Consider the following 13,213-nt stretch of genomic DNA (forward strand, 5'->3'; position numbering starts at 1 on the left):
ATAGATAGTTTTCACATGACGTCACAGAGTCGGGGATTCCCTAGTGGCGGCCATCTTGCAGGTCAAGCTTACCGTACGGGTCACTGAGCACACATTGAAACGCACGAGTACAAAGTCTTCAAAAGAACCCAAGCAGGCTATTTAAAGCTAGCAATTGTGCACACCTGTTGTATTCACGGCTGTCGTAATAGGTCAAATGATGAAGTCAAGCGGAGCTTTTATGGAATTCCCACTGTACGGGAGCACGAAGGCAAGCAAACAAAGAAACTCTGCATACAAAGGAGAAATCTATGGCTTGCAAGAATCAACCGCAAGGATTATCAGCCTTCCAAACACAGCAAAGTCTGCTCCGATCATTTTATAAGTGGTAAGTTGTTTAAATAAACAATCAATTGTGTTTAAGTTTGTTTTTGGAAACCAAAACATCATGTGAATAATCTCTGGAGAATGCCTAACTGGAACTGCTGAGTGTACGTTTACATTGTAATGTACACTTAATATCGCTCGTTTGTCACGTTTCTATTTGAAACTTGTCACTTAATTCACGCAAGGGTCATTTTTGAAAAACATTTTAGGTCTATTCTGTATGATTCGATTTGTGTTTGGGATGCAAACAGCGCGCCTTTTGGCGGATGCCACCTGAATCGCGCAGATCCGATTTTTTTTTTTTTTTTTGGGGGGGGGGGGGGCGTTGGAGTGTCTGATTATAATTTCAAAGTAAATTCTGTATTAAAATTGCTAAATAAGCAAATCCGTTACAGTCCATGAAACAGGAAGTATAAGGATGAGAAAAAAACAGTTTAAATCGGAAAGCTGCGCACATTTGCGCAGCCTGAGCGGTGTGCAGGACTGCGCAAATGTGCGCAGCTTTCCGATTTAAACTGTTTTTTTTTCTCATCCTTATACTTCCTGTTTCATGGACTGTAACGGATTTGCTTATTTAGTAATTTTAATACAGAATTTACTTTGAAATTATAATCAGACACTCCAATTCCCCCCCTAAAAAAAATCGGATCTGCGAGATTCAGCCATGAAAAAGGCGGCATCCAACAAAAGGCGCGCTGTAGAATATATAAAGTTGTATATATCAGACAGCCTTTAAAGTTTGATGAAGTCAGTTTCAGGCTTTGGAGCAGGCTTTGGCAGTTTCAGGCTTTGGCAGCCCTGCATAGTCACTTGAAAATGCATCTTTGTCCACTTCGTAGGGGTCAATTCCCCCAATCAAGGCCAGTTTGGCTGCATACCGTTGTCGTGAGATGTCGTCTAATGTATCTATATACTTCTGTTTGCTTGATTTTGCCGACATTGATCTTTATTTTAGAAAACTGACTATATAACTTCATAAATTCGTCTGAGATAACGTAGCAGGTAATGGCGATGGTCCGTTTTGTTTGCCCCACAAGATGGCAGCTGGAGGCCGTTCCCCGGAATGCCGTGACGTCAGTGAAAACTATCTATTCAGTGGTGCTTCTGTGCTTTCTTTCTGGGTCCATAGTGCAGTGTTCCGAGCTATGTTGCCCAGTGGCGTCACTGTAGCTTGCAAACAGTTTGGGACATACCTTCATGTGTTTTTGTGGATTGTGGGCAGCTACGCCACTGGAATTACATCCTGACCCTGTTTTGGTGGATTTTCCTTTTCCTTTTGTAATTGTACAGCAACCTTGGGTGTGAGAAAGACGCTATATAAATTGAACTGAATAATAATAATAATAATAATAATAATAATAATAATAATAATAATAATGGCATGGTGGTGTAGTGGTTAGCACTGTCACCTCATAGCAAGAAGTTTCTGGGTTTGAGCCCAGTGGCCGACGAGGGCCTTTCTGTGTGGAGTTTTCATGTTCTCCCTGTGTCTGCATGGGTTTCCTCCGGGTGATCCGGTTTCCTCCACAGTCCAATGACATGCAGGTTAGGTTAATTGGTGGCTCTAAATTGACCGCAAGTGTGAATGGTTGTTTGTTTCTATGCATCAGCCCTGTGATGACCTGGCAACTTGTCCAGGGTGTACCCCGCCTCTTGCCCATAGTCAGCTGGGATAGGCTCCAGCTTGCCTGCGACCCTGTAGAAGGATAAAGCGGCTAGAGATAATGAGATGAGATGAGATAATGGCATGGTGGTGTAGTGGTTAGCACTGTCACCTCATAGCAAGAAGTTTCTGGGTTTGAGCCCAGTGGCCGACGAGGGCCTTTCTGTGTGGAGTTTTCATGTTCTCCCTGTGTCTGCATGGGTTTCCTCCGGGTGATCCGGTTTCCTCCACAGTCCAATGACATGCAGGTTAGGTTAATTGGTGGCTCTAAATTGACCGCAAGTGTGAATGGTTGTTTGTTTCTATGCATCAGCCCTGTGATGACCTGGCAACTTGTCCAGGGTGTACCCCGCCTCTTGCCCATAGTCAGCTGGGATAGGCTCCAGCTTGCCTGTGACCCTGCACAGGCTACAGATGATGGATGGATTATTATTATTATTGATGACTTGCAAGGTTTTGTTCTGTTATTCCAGATATTTGTTTTCGGTCCATTTTTTTTCTGAAGATGTATCCTTTTCTGTTGCATTCTCCATTGCTGCATTCTGCTGCCTCTCCAAACTAATGACACGGCCACTGATATCGTCACGGTTCATGCTGGAAAAAACAGCTATATTTTGGTTCCAGCTGGGAACCAACTTTTCAGGTTCCAAACCAATTTATTTTTGGTTGAAATGCTCTGAACAGTTCAAAATGTGGTGCACGAACAAGAACAGAACCCGTTCCCTGTTGGTCGAAAAGGGGTATGTGTGGGCTGCAATGGCCAGTGACTCATTTAAATGTGCTTTCCAGGAGAAAAATTCAGTTTTGTTTTTTCTATGCAGAACCTTGGAAAGACCCTTAGCAGAGCATTATTTTAGATCCAGCGTGTCCGGGGCACAGGGAGTCGCATGGCACACTGTCAACAAATATTTATTCTGAGCTTTGAGAGTGAAACTTTCTGGGTTGTCTGGAAAGATTGGTGGCGAGAGTCAGCCTGCAGAGTTTTGACCTCACACAGGCCTTTTCTAGCTGACTGCATTGCTCTCACATACATATAGACGTACATGCAGACTTCGAGAGAAATGCAACAAAGTATTGAAAATACCCCTGCCAGTTGTAAATCTTTTAAGTGAAGCAGTGTGAGTGCAGGCTGCATGAGGTGGCCGGGCTCTTGGCAAGGCAGCCAGGGTGAAGGCTTTGCGGCTGCCAGTCTGGAGAGGTCCATCTCTGCCAGGCAGACGTAGAGGAATCAGGCAACCGGCTGTGTGTCACTCGACAGATTGAGCTGTCAGCTCACAGCCAGGTCCAAATACAGCCCTCCCCCCTTTTAATGCAATGCACATAAATATATCTGAGCAAATGCACTGGATGATAGCCATACGAGCACGGCTCTGAGTTTGGCCTGTTTAGGAGTGCTGGGTAAGCTTTTGCAAGAGTGTGCTCTTTTCCACTGTAGATGAGCTATTGTTTCTGGCTCCATTTTTTGGAGCATCTGCCAGAGGAACCTTCTATAATGGCAGCTAGGGGGGTGATGAAAATATTAGTATCCCTTGCTTTTTTTTTTTGCACTTTCTTTATAAGGTAGAAGATGATCTACTACATATGCCTGCCCTCAGAAGCAGCAAATCTCTAAAGGCTTGAAAAGCTAAAGACTAAAGAAGGTAAGTTAATTAAACTAACGCATTGCCATAGATAGTCTACTCTTATATATTTTATTTAGGTTACTCTGGTTAGGTTATCTAGGTTACCCAGCTGTGGGGCCTCTCAACTTTTTGCTATTGGCTTGCAGGATTGTTTGGATTTAAATAGGCTTTATTTTTTTATCCTCCTTCTTTTGTCGCTCCTTTACAGTGCAGTACAATGTCAGACCTGTGTGTTGGGTGTCACATCTGAATGTCCACATTGTGTGTGCTGGAACCATCCTGCCAGCTTTATTGTGTATGTAGGGAAAAACACAATCCTTTCAATCACTTCAGCTTCACATATATGATACATTCTTACTCTCCAGAACTAGAAGGTAAGTTGTATTGCTTCATGTTGTGATCTTACTTCCTGCCCTTAGGTGAAATCTATGCCTTTAAATACGGTTTTAATTAGCGTTGCCAACTTAATGGTTTTGATGTTAGATTTGGCAAGATATTAAGACCTCTTTAGCGACCAAGTGACAAATCTAGCGACTTCTGTAGCAGATGTTCATGATGGTCCTGCACTTGATACGACCCTCCAGCTCATATCACAACTGCTGTTGACAGGGAGAAGGTTTGGTCGACTCATGACCAGTGTATAAAGCCTGACTGAGGTTACACGAGGCTGTGTTCCGGATGACCAATCACCAATCACCGCTGTTCCCAACGACCAATCATCATTGTTTGTCCCACCCACGTACTTCTTTGATCTGTGTTTTAAACTCTTGCCATGTCTATATTTACAAGTTAATAAAAGTGAGCTGTTCCACCTGTTCCTTCATGTGTGTTTCTTCATTCCTCACAAGTCTTCAGAAAATCTTCTTGGAACAAATTTTGAGATACAAATGATTGTAGTGAATCAATGTATATATGCAAATTAGTGTATGATGCCATCTTGTGACTTTTTGAGCATGCATAAGCTGTGTTCCCCTGAAAAGAGCTGGCAACACTGGTTTAATCAAGAAGGCTATTATTCATCCCTTACCTAGAAAAACAATGCTAACACTGTGTGAATAAACAGTTGTTTGTTTATTTGTTTGTTTTCATGTCTGCAAGTGTCTTATTACATACCATCATTTACAGATGCTAATGCTTTTAAAAATGACCTGTATTACACACTTTGGACTTTTGCCATCATCTGAGATGATGTCCATGACTACTTAAGGAGTTGTGTCCATCAATCCCACCTTTCAGGGATGAACACAGACCTGGTCCAGGGAGAATCCACAGCTCAGTCGGAAGTGTATTCCAGAGCTTAGGAATGTGTAATACATATCTCAGCCATCTGCTCATGATGGAGGTCTGTTCTATTCTATTTTCATTATTCCATATGAACATTATTAATGTGAGATTAAGGAGCAACTAACCTGCCAATAGGAGAGCTACTTTTTTCTGCTTGAGTTGTAGGTTTGATTAAAGGCTATTCTGGGATCTGAAGAGAGAATAATTTGAGCGGCCTAATGCCGAAGCATGAACATTAAACATGAGCAGGAGCGTTTCATATGTCTCCATGACACACTGCAATCTAATGCTCCAAAGCCAAGATCCTATAGATTTTCAAGGTTCTCGCCTTTCATTTGTGTGGCTGTGGAATGTCTTGCCGTGTATATGTATGGAATGGACAGCTGCCAAATACAAAGGACAAAATTTGGAGTTAACTGCTAGAGAGGCCTTGTCACAATTTATAAACGTGAAAAGTTTCAGAGGAGTGCCCTACCGAACACTAGAAAGCCCCAGATCGCCAGTGTGCACTGCCTGGGAGAGGAGTGGAATGTGCCGTATTAACCAACCCAGGCGCTCTCTAAACACACTTCCATGTCCATGCTATTATCCATTTTTCACGTCCAATTGCTCTGTTATGGTAATCGTCAGAAGCACACCATGGCGTAATTACTTACAGCTGACTTAAGAAAGGAATATTCCACCCCCCCCCCCCCCCCCCCCCCCATGGTCTGACTTCTGGCTTTTTTTTTCTGCACTATTAACCCATTCCTGTTTATTAATGCCTTCCTGCTAATGCGCAGAAGCCACTTTGAGAGATCCATCATCATGCAGGGCCTATTAGCAAAATGGCCCCACTATTGGGCAATATTTCTCTGTCCCTGCAGTTCTCTTGCCTATCTTCTCTCTGCTTTGGGGTTTAATTACTTCAGTAAATGTACTCTTTTCACATTAACCTCTTGTTGCTTCATGTTACTGAAGATCCTAGTGTGTGCAGCTAGGTGCAGAGCTTCTTTTCCTGGTAAAGCCACGTCAGTACTGGATTCTCTTTGGAACATTGATGCTGAAATGAAAAGAGCAGATCACTGGTGTACATCACTTAATAAAGCAGATCATTTACATGAAGGCATATGGCTAATACTTCAAGCACTGTAACAGAGGCTTATACATTTGCCAGTTTAAACTTTACATGTTTTAAATCACACAAGACACAATAAAGTGACAAAGCAATTTATGTTCTCATTGAAGATCCTTTATGTGCATGCTGTTGCATAAAATTTTGCAAATTAAGTAAATTCCAAGTTTTTGTCAGGCCTTTTTGCTGAAATATCACTCTGTTTCTCACTTGAGGCTCTCCTCTTCAACTTTTCTGTCCTCAATCATAACCTGAACAATTTTGTATTCACACCAATTTGCCATTTAGAGCAATGCTAATAAGCTCAGATTTTATTGCATTAAGTATTGTCAGTTCCACTGTGCAAGGCAAAACCTAGATCCAATGGCGCGCCTTTGATTCCCAGTCATATACATCACCTTGCAATTACTGGACCTGGTCTGGAAACTGTCAAGCATGACTGCAGCGTTATTGGAATTATTGCAATTACACACAGGTAATTGACCCGCTATCAGTGAAGATGTTAAATTGTGCCTCAGTGGTGTGAGTCCATGTTGAGCTCATTTCATTCCACATTCCTCTCTCTCTCTCTCTCTCTCTCTCTCTCTCTCTCTCTCTCACACACACACACACACACACACACTGCTTGAGTATGTGAGCAGCAGTGGGAGGCGGTAGAGTTATTGCATTATTCCTGTACTCTGCACACCAATAAAACACCATGGTAATTCAAATTGTGTGGAAACGAACGTCTTTTTCAGTGATGTCAACTCGAAGTCTGTGTGTAATCCTACTTGCCTGCTTGCTTCATTAAAGGTGATATGACTTCATGTGTGAATGTTTATTTTCCCCAATTCATAATAATATGCGCAAATGAAATGATTCTGTTCATTCACATCACACAACTTACCTGAATTTAGAGCAAACGATTTGAAGCATGTTGCACACTGTAATGTTTATCACATGAAATATTCATACACAAACAATTAGTGTGCTATTTAAAGACTTTCACGGAGAAGGCATTCCTTTAGGAATAAGGTTTCTTCATTTTAATCCCATGCCATACGGTATCATACTAGTTTCAGTTTAAAAATTAGAGTGCTTTATTTAGTTTACTGACTTGTGTTTATAAGATTGTTAAGATTTTAAGTACCCAAATATGGATTGACACAGTGATGCAGATAGTAGTGTTGCAGTCCCTGGTTCGATCTTGAGCTCTAGTTGCTGTCTGTGTTGGGTACTGTCTAGCTCCACATGTTCTTATGGGTTTCCTCCAGGTTCTTAGGTTTCCTCCAACTGTCCAAAAACATGCATGTAGAATTGGGTATGTTACGTTGTCCCTAGGCCGCACGGTGGTGTAATGGTTAGCGCTGTCGCCTCACAGCAAGAAGGTCCTGGGTTTGAGCCCAGCGACTGACGGGGGCCTTTCTGTGCGGAGTTTGCATGTCCTCCCCGTGTCTGCGTGGGTTTCCTCTGGGTGCTCCGGTTTCCTTCACAGTCCAAAGACATGCAGGTTAGGCTAATTGGAGGCTCTAAATTGACCGTGAGTGTGAATGGTTGTTTGTTTCTGTGTCAGCCCTGCAATGACCTTGCGACTTGTCCAGGGTGTACCCTCCCTTTCACCCATAGTCAGCTGGAATAGGCTCCAGCTTGCCTGCAGCCTTGCACAGGATAAGCAGTTACAGATAATGGATGAAGTTGCCCTTAGATGTGAATGAACTCCTTAATGTACAATACCAGTCAAAAGTTTAGACATGGGTTATTCCATGCCAAATCAACAAGAGGTTATGCTTGACCAGCTCAGATTTCAATGAAATTTGGAGGGCTCAGAGATACTATTAAAAGAAGTGAATCTCCAAAATTTGAGCTTCCTATCACCAATAGTTTCAGAGATACAGGCATTTGAATTTTTAATTTTTTTTTGTTTTTTGCTCAAAACATACATATTTCAAAGTGCAATATAATCTTTATTATGCAAGATAGAAACCTAAAGTTTTGCACAGAGAGACTCAATGTCTTGTACCACAAGCTTCAACTTAGAATTTCAATGGTCATTGTATATTAGATGGTGATTTTAACAAGGAAATTTAAAAGACAAATTTGCATTTTTTGCATTTTTAACTCATTCTGGAAGCTTGCCTGTGGCAGTAATGCTTAAACTAAGAATGTTATTCAAATCTACACAGAAATATCTACCAATTTCAGTTTTACCAAGTCTCCACTATTCCTAGTTTGTCTGTAATAGGGTTTTGAAATTCACCGATTTCTAAAACATGCCATTTTCAGTAGCAAGAAATCCAATGTGGGATAGCAGTTAGGAACTTGTAAATTTTTTTCAGTAATCCCCAAGACCCATATTTTATATTTCCAAATTTTTGTCCTGTGTCTCTCAAGTATTTTTAAACTACAGGGGTTTAAAAAAAAATCCATTTTCACCAAATTTGAATTTTTGATATATTTTCATATAACTGATATTTGAGGGTTAATAAATGCTTCAATAAGGCTCAAGTAGGTTAGGAGACATGTTTCTTCCTCAATTTTAAATAAAATTTCAATTAATGCTCAGTATTAATTATTTGTAAATTGATTTTAATCTAAGACTTTGTAACATTAGCAATCAATGACCAGCTATTGTGTACCAGTCAACAGCCAGCCTTATCAGTATCAACACAGCACAATAGGTGACCTTTGATACCAGAACAGGTGACTCATATCTTATAGTTTTAGAGTCTGTAAACTGCATACTTGTTCAGGTAACATTATATTGCTTGGATTATATTAAATACATTGTAATACAGAGCACTGAGAAAATTTACCAATGTTATTAACTGAATGTGTTTCTTTGCAAGGATTGGATATTTTGAATAGTTGACTAGGGAATTTAATTGTAGTTGCTTTCAATTTGAGATCAGTATAAATGAGTTTGTTCTTAGACATCTAGAAATGGCTGAACTTCCTCCCTGTTCTATAGGAATTGGACTAAAGAAAGATTCTGACTGCCATAAACTAACATACAACAGAAATTGTAAGTTAAGTGATTTATATGAAAAATGACTGACTGTTTATATATATATATATATTTACTGAAAAATGTGAAATGTTCATATATTATTTAGCTTATTTCAAAATGATAATATTTTTAAAACCATATTTCTGTGACATGAACACAAGTAAAATGTTTCCTTATCTATACAAATCATTTAGTTGTATTTATCAGTCCTTAATAATCAATAAAATGGAAATATCAAAAATTCGAATTTGGAAAAAATGGATTTTTTTAAACACCTGTAGCTCAGAAATACTTGAGAGACACAGAACAAAAACTTGGAAATATAAAATATGGGTCTAGGAGATTACTGGAAAAATGTACAAGTTCCTAACTGCTATCCCACATTGGAATCCATGCTACTGAAAATGGCATGTTTTAGAAATCGGCGAATTTCAAAACCCTATTACAGACAAACTAGGAATAGTGGAGACTTGGTAAAACTGAAATTGGTAGATATTTCTGTGTAGATTTGAATAACATTCTTAGTTTAAGCATTACTGCCACAGGCAAGCTTCCAGAATGAGTTAAAAATGCAAATTTGTCTTTTTAATTTCCTTGTTGAAATCACCATCTAATATACAATGACCATTGAAATTCTAAGTTGAAGCTTATAGTACAAGACATTGAGTCTCTCTGTGCAAAATTGTAGGTTTCTATCTTGTATAATGGGCGGCACGGTGGTGTAGTGGTTAGCGCTGTCGCCTCACAGCAAGAAGGTCCTGGGTTCGAGCCCCAGGGCCGGCGAGGGCCTTTCTGTGTGGAGTTTGCATGTTCTCCCCGTGTCCGCATGGGTTTCCTCCGGGTGCTCCGGTTTCCCCCACAGTCCAAAGACATGCAGGTTAGGTTAACTGGTGACTCTAAATTGACCGTAGGTGTGAATGTGAGTGTGAATGGTTGTCTGTGTCTATGTGTCAGCCCTGTGATGACCTGGCGACTTGTCCAGGGTGTACCCCGCCTTTCGCCCGTAGTCAGTTGGGATAGGCTCCAGCTTGCCTGCGACCCTGTAGAAGGATAAAGCGGCTTGAGATAATGAGATGAGATGAGATGAGATTCTTCAAAGTAGCCACCCTTTACCTTGATGATGCTTTGCACACTACTGGTATTATCTAAACCAGCTTCATGGGGGAGTCACCTGGAATGCTTTTCAATTAATAGCTATGCCTCATCAAAAGTTAATGAGTGCAATTTCTTACATTCTTAATGCCTTTGAGATCAAACAGTAAATAGTAAATAATAAAAATACAGTAAATAGCCCTATTGCACAACTGTAGTAATCCATATTATGTCAAGAACCGCTCACCTAAGTAAAGAGAAACGACATCCACCATTACTTTAAGACATGAAGTGTTTTTCAATTAATAAAAATAAAGAAAAAAACATTGAATTAGAAGGTGTGTCCAAACGTTTGACTTTTGTGCACATCCCATAATGCATATTCACTGGTATCCCATCTGGGCTGAGTTCTCCCACCTTGTACCGTGTTAGGTTTGGCTCTGGATCCACCACAACTCTGAGCAAGATAAATTGCTTACTAAAGACTAATGAATGAATGCACAGAATCATTGTTTTAGTTGAATAACCTTTATGAAAGGGTTCTATCTCGCCTAAACAAGATGAAAAAGCCCGACTATGTTTCCACCTGGAGCTCTTTGTGTTAAGCATGTATTAGCCTAATTTTGTTTTTGCTCAACATTATTTCATTCCAAAATCACTGTAAATATTAGCATTCTCGATCACATTTACAACTTTTTGTCCCAAACCTGAAGCCTTCCAAAGAGGACTGAAACTGCTAGCTGATTTTTATAGAACTTTTTAAATGGCATACATGGTAGCACTTAGAGAATGTTGACCATTATCTCCTGTGAGTACAGTCCCAGTGCAACCCCCTTCTTGTCCGAGTCATCCTTCATTACTGTCACATGCAGAAGTCTCTGCATCAGAGACAGGGATGGAGAAAGACAGAGGGAGGGGTTGGTAGTGCAGCCAATCAACTTCCTCTAACTCACATCTGAATTAAGCTGTGCAAAACAGGCCCCAGGGCTGGTTGCTAAGCACTGAGATGGGCTCGCCAATTTCCACTGGGAGCCAGAGGACAGCGAGCCGCTCTTTCTTTCTTTCTCTCTTTCTTTCTGTTTATTTATATATTTATTTATTTTGTGGACACTAGGAGCAGAAAACATGGCACGTGGACCCTGTAATAAAGAGGGTTACCCTGGTTGAATATAATCCTTAGCTCTGCAGAAATGGGAAAGGACACCGGGCATTATAATTAAAATGTGTCTGGATGCACCCAAGGCCGTGATGTCGAGACTCTCCTCACTGTAAATGAAAGTCACTGTTTATGACCTGTATTGCTTCACTGGTCTTCTGTTCTCTTCCCGTGAGTCTTCTAGAGGAGGGTGTATTATATTCCTGCTGGACTATTGATACAGTTCAATTCAGTCAGCGTTTTGTTGTGGCCAAGGGGCCAAATTAAGCCCTTGTGTGATCTGTCTCCATGGCAATGTTTTGGTAAACTTGAGCATGTTGGAGTGTGAAGGCAGTGGTTGTTGCAGGAGAGCACTTGAGCCTCGCTGGTCTTCCTGCAGATTTGTTTCGATGTTTTCTGTGGTGTGGTTTTTAAGAAGCCTGAACTCACTGTAGGGTTTAGGGTTTAAGCCTCTCACAAAGCCACTCCTGCTATGTTTTTTTCTTTTTCTTTCTGTTCCCATTTTTTGACAGTGTATGAGAAGTAAGCAGCCTCTGCAGCATCAGCACTTTCTCTGTTCCTGGGAATATGCAAATTGTAAATGACACACATGCCCTGGAAATTTACCTGACTAGACAACTACAAAGTTGTGTTGTTGTTTTTTTCTTTGTTTTGTTTGTCTTTTGGATTTAAATGCCTTGCTTTTTTTCCCAGATTGATACCAATTATTTAGGATATAATTAAATATACATCCATGACACTAAATTGACAATGTAAAGCAACCATGGTTTGTTTTTGTTTTTCAGGACAAAGGACAGAGGTATGTAAAAAAAAAAAAAAAATATATATATATATATATATATATATATATATATATATATATATATATATATATATATATATATATATATATTCCTAGATTCATAAATGATTGAATGAATTATAATCTATCTAAATAATATATAATCCAATTTATAATGTCCTTAATACAAGACCTTCTTGGACCACAGAATCCATTCATGTAATAACGTCTAATCAAGCTCGTAATAAAGTACAGAACCTTCCTGCTTTTTCTACTGTTCCAGTAAATGTCACATTGCTAGGTGATAGGCCTCCTCGAAAGGTAATAAAAAGAATTATATACATTTGTCCATGTGACTTGCTTGAAATTGTATGTTAAATGAGAGACATAACACTAAATTAACTGCAAGGGGTTAATCTATTCTCTCATGTATGACAGGAGCAATGAAATTTCCTGGTAATTAAAAGTAATGAGAACAAAACTGGTAATTTCTATTGAAAGAAGTTGAGAACAAAAATCAAATGACAGCATTCAAAGTAACAATCATATCAGCACAATTAACTCCTGCCAGATTCTGAAACTTGGGCTATTTTTTCTTATTTAATTCATTAGAAGAGGCTACAGCACCACACTCACTCATGTCAATTCGGCATAATTACTTTAAAGCAAAATCAAAGTAGCCGCTATCTGGCATTGTTCAACGTGGCTCATCGCTAAATTTAATTATGAGTTCATTTGAATAAATCCCATTTTAGATGAAAAGAGTCATTTATAACTTTAAGCAAACGTGTGCACGTCTTAATCATTAGCCACACTGGATGGTGACAGGTCATTTCAAAGCAGTTCTTCCTCACCTCATAAAAGCATAAAACGTTCTGTCAAAATTCTTGATTTGAACTTTTGTCGCTGCAGGGTTTTTTTTTATATGAGTCACTTATTGTGTTGTTTTTGGTGTTCTGTGTTTCTCAAAATGGATCAGGTGCAAGTCACACCTTTATCAGTGATGTTAGAAAATAATCGCATGGTGTGTGTATTGCTGTGCATTCTTGTACTTACAAACAATTTTACCTTGTAATGAGACACACCTTCTCTTCAGTGCCTCTGCTGGTGGTTTTTTTGCTTGTTTGTTGTTGTTGTTGTTTTTTG

The sequence above is a fragment of the Neoarius graeffei genome, chromosome 7 (assembly GCF_027579695.1).
Source record: "Neoarius graeffei isolate fNeoGra1 chromosome 7, fNeoGra1.pri, whole genome shotgun sequence".
Classification (NCBI taxonomy): Eukaryota; Metazoa; Chordata; class Actinopteri; order Siluriformes; family Ariidae; genus Neoarius; species Neoarius graeffei.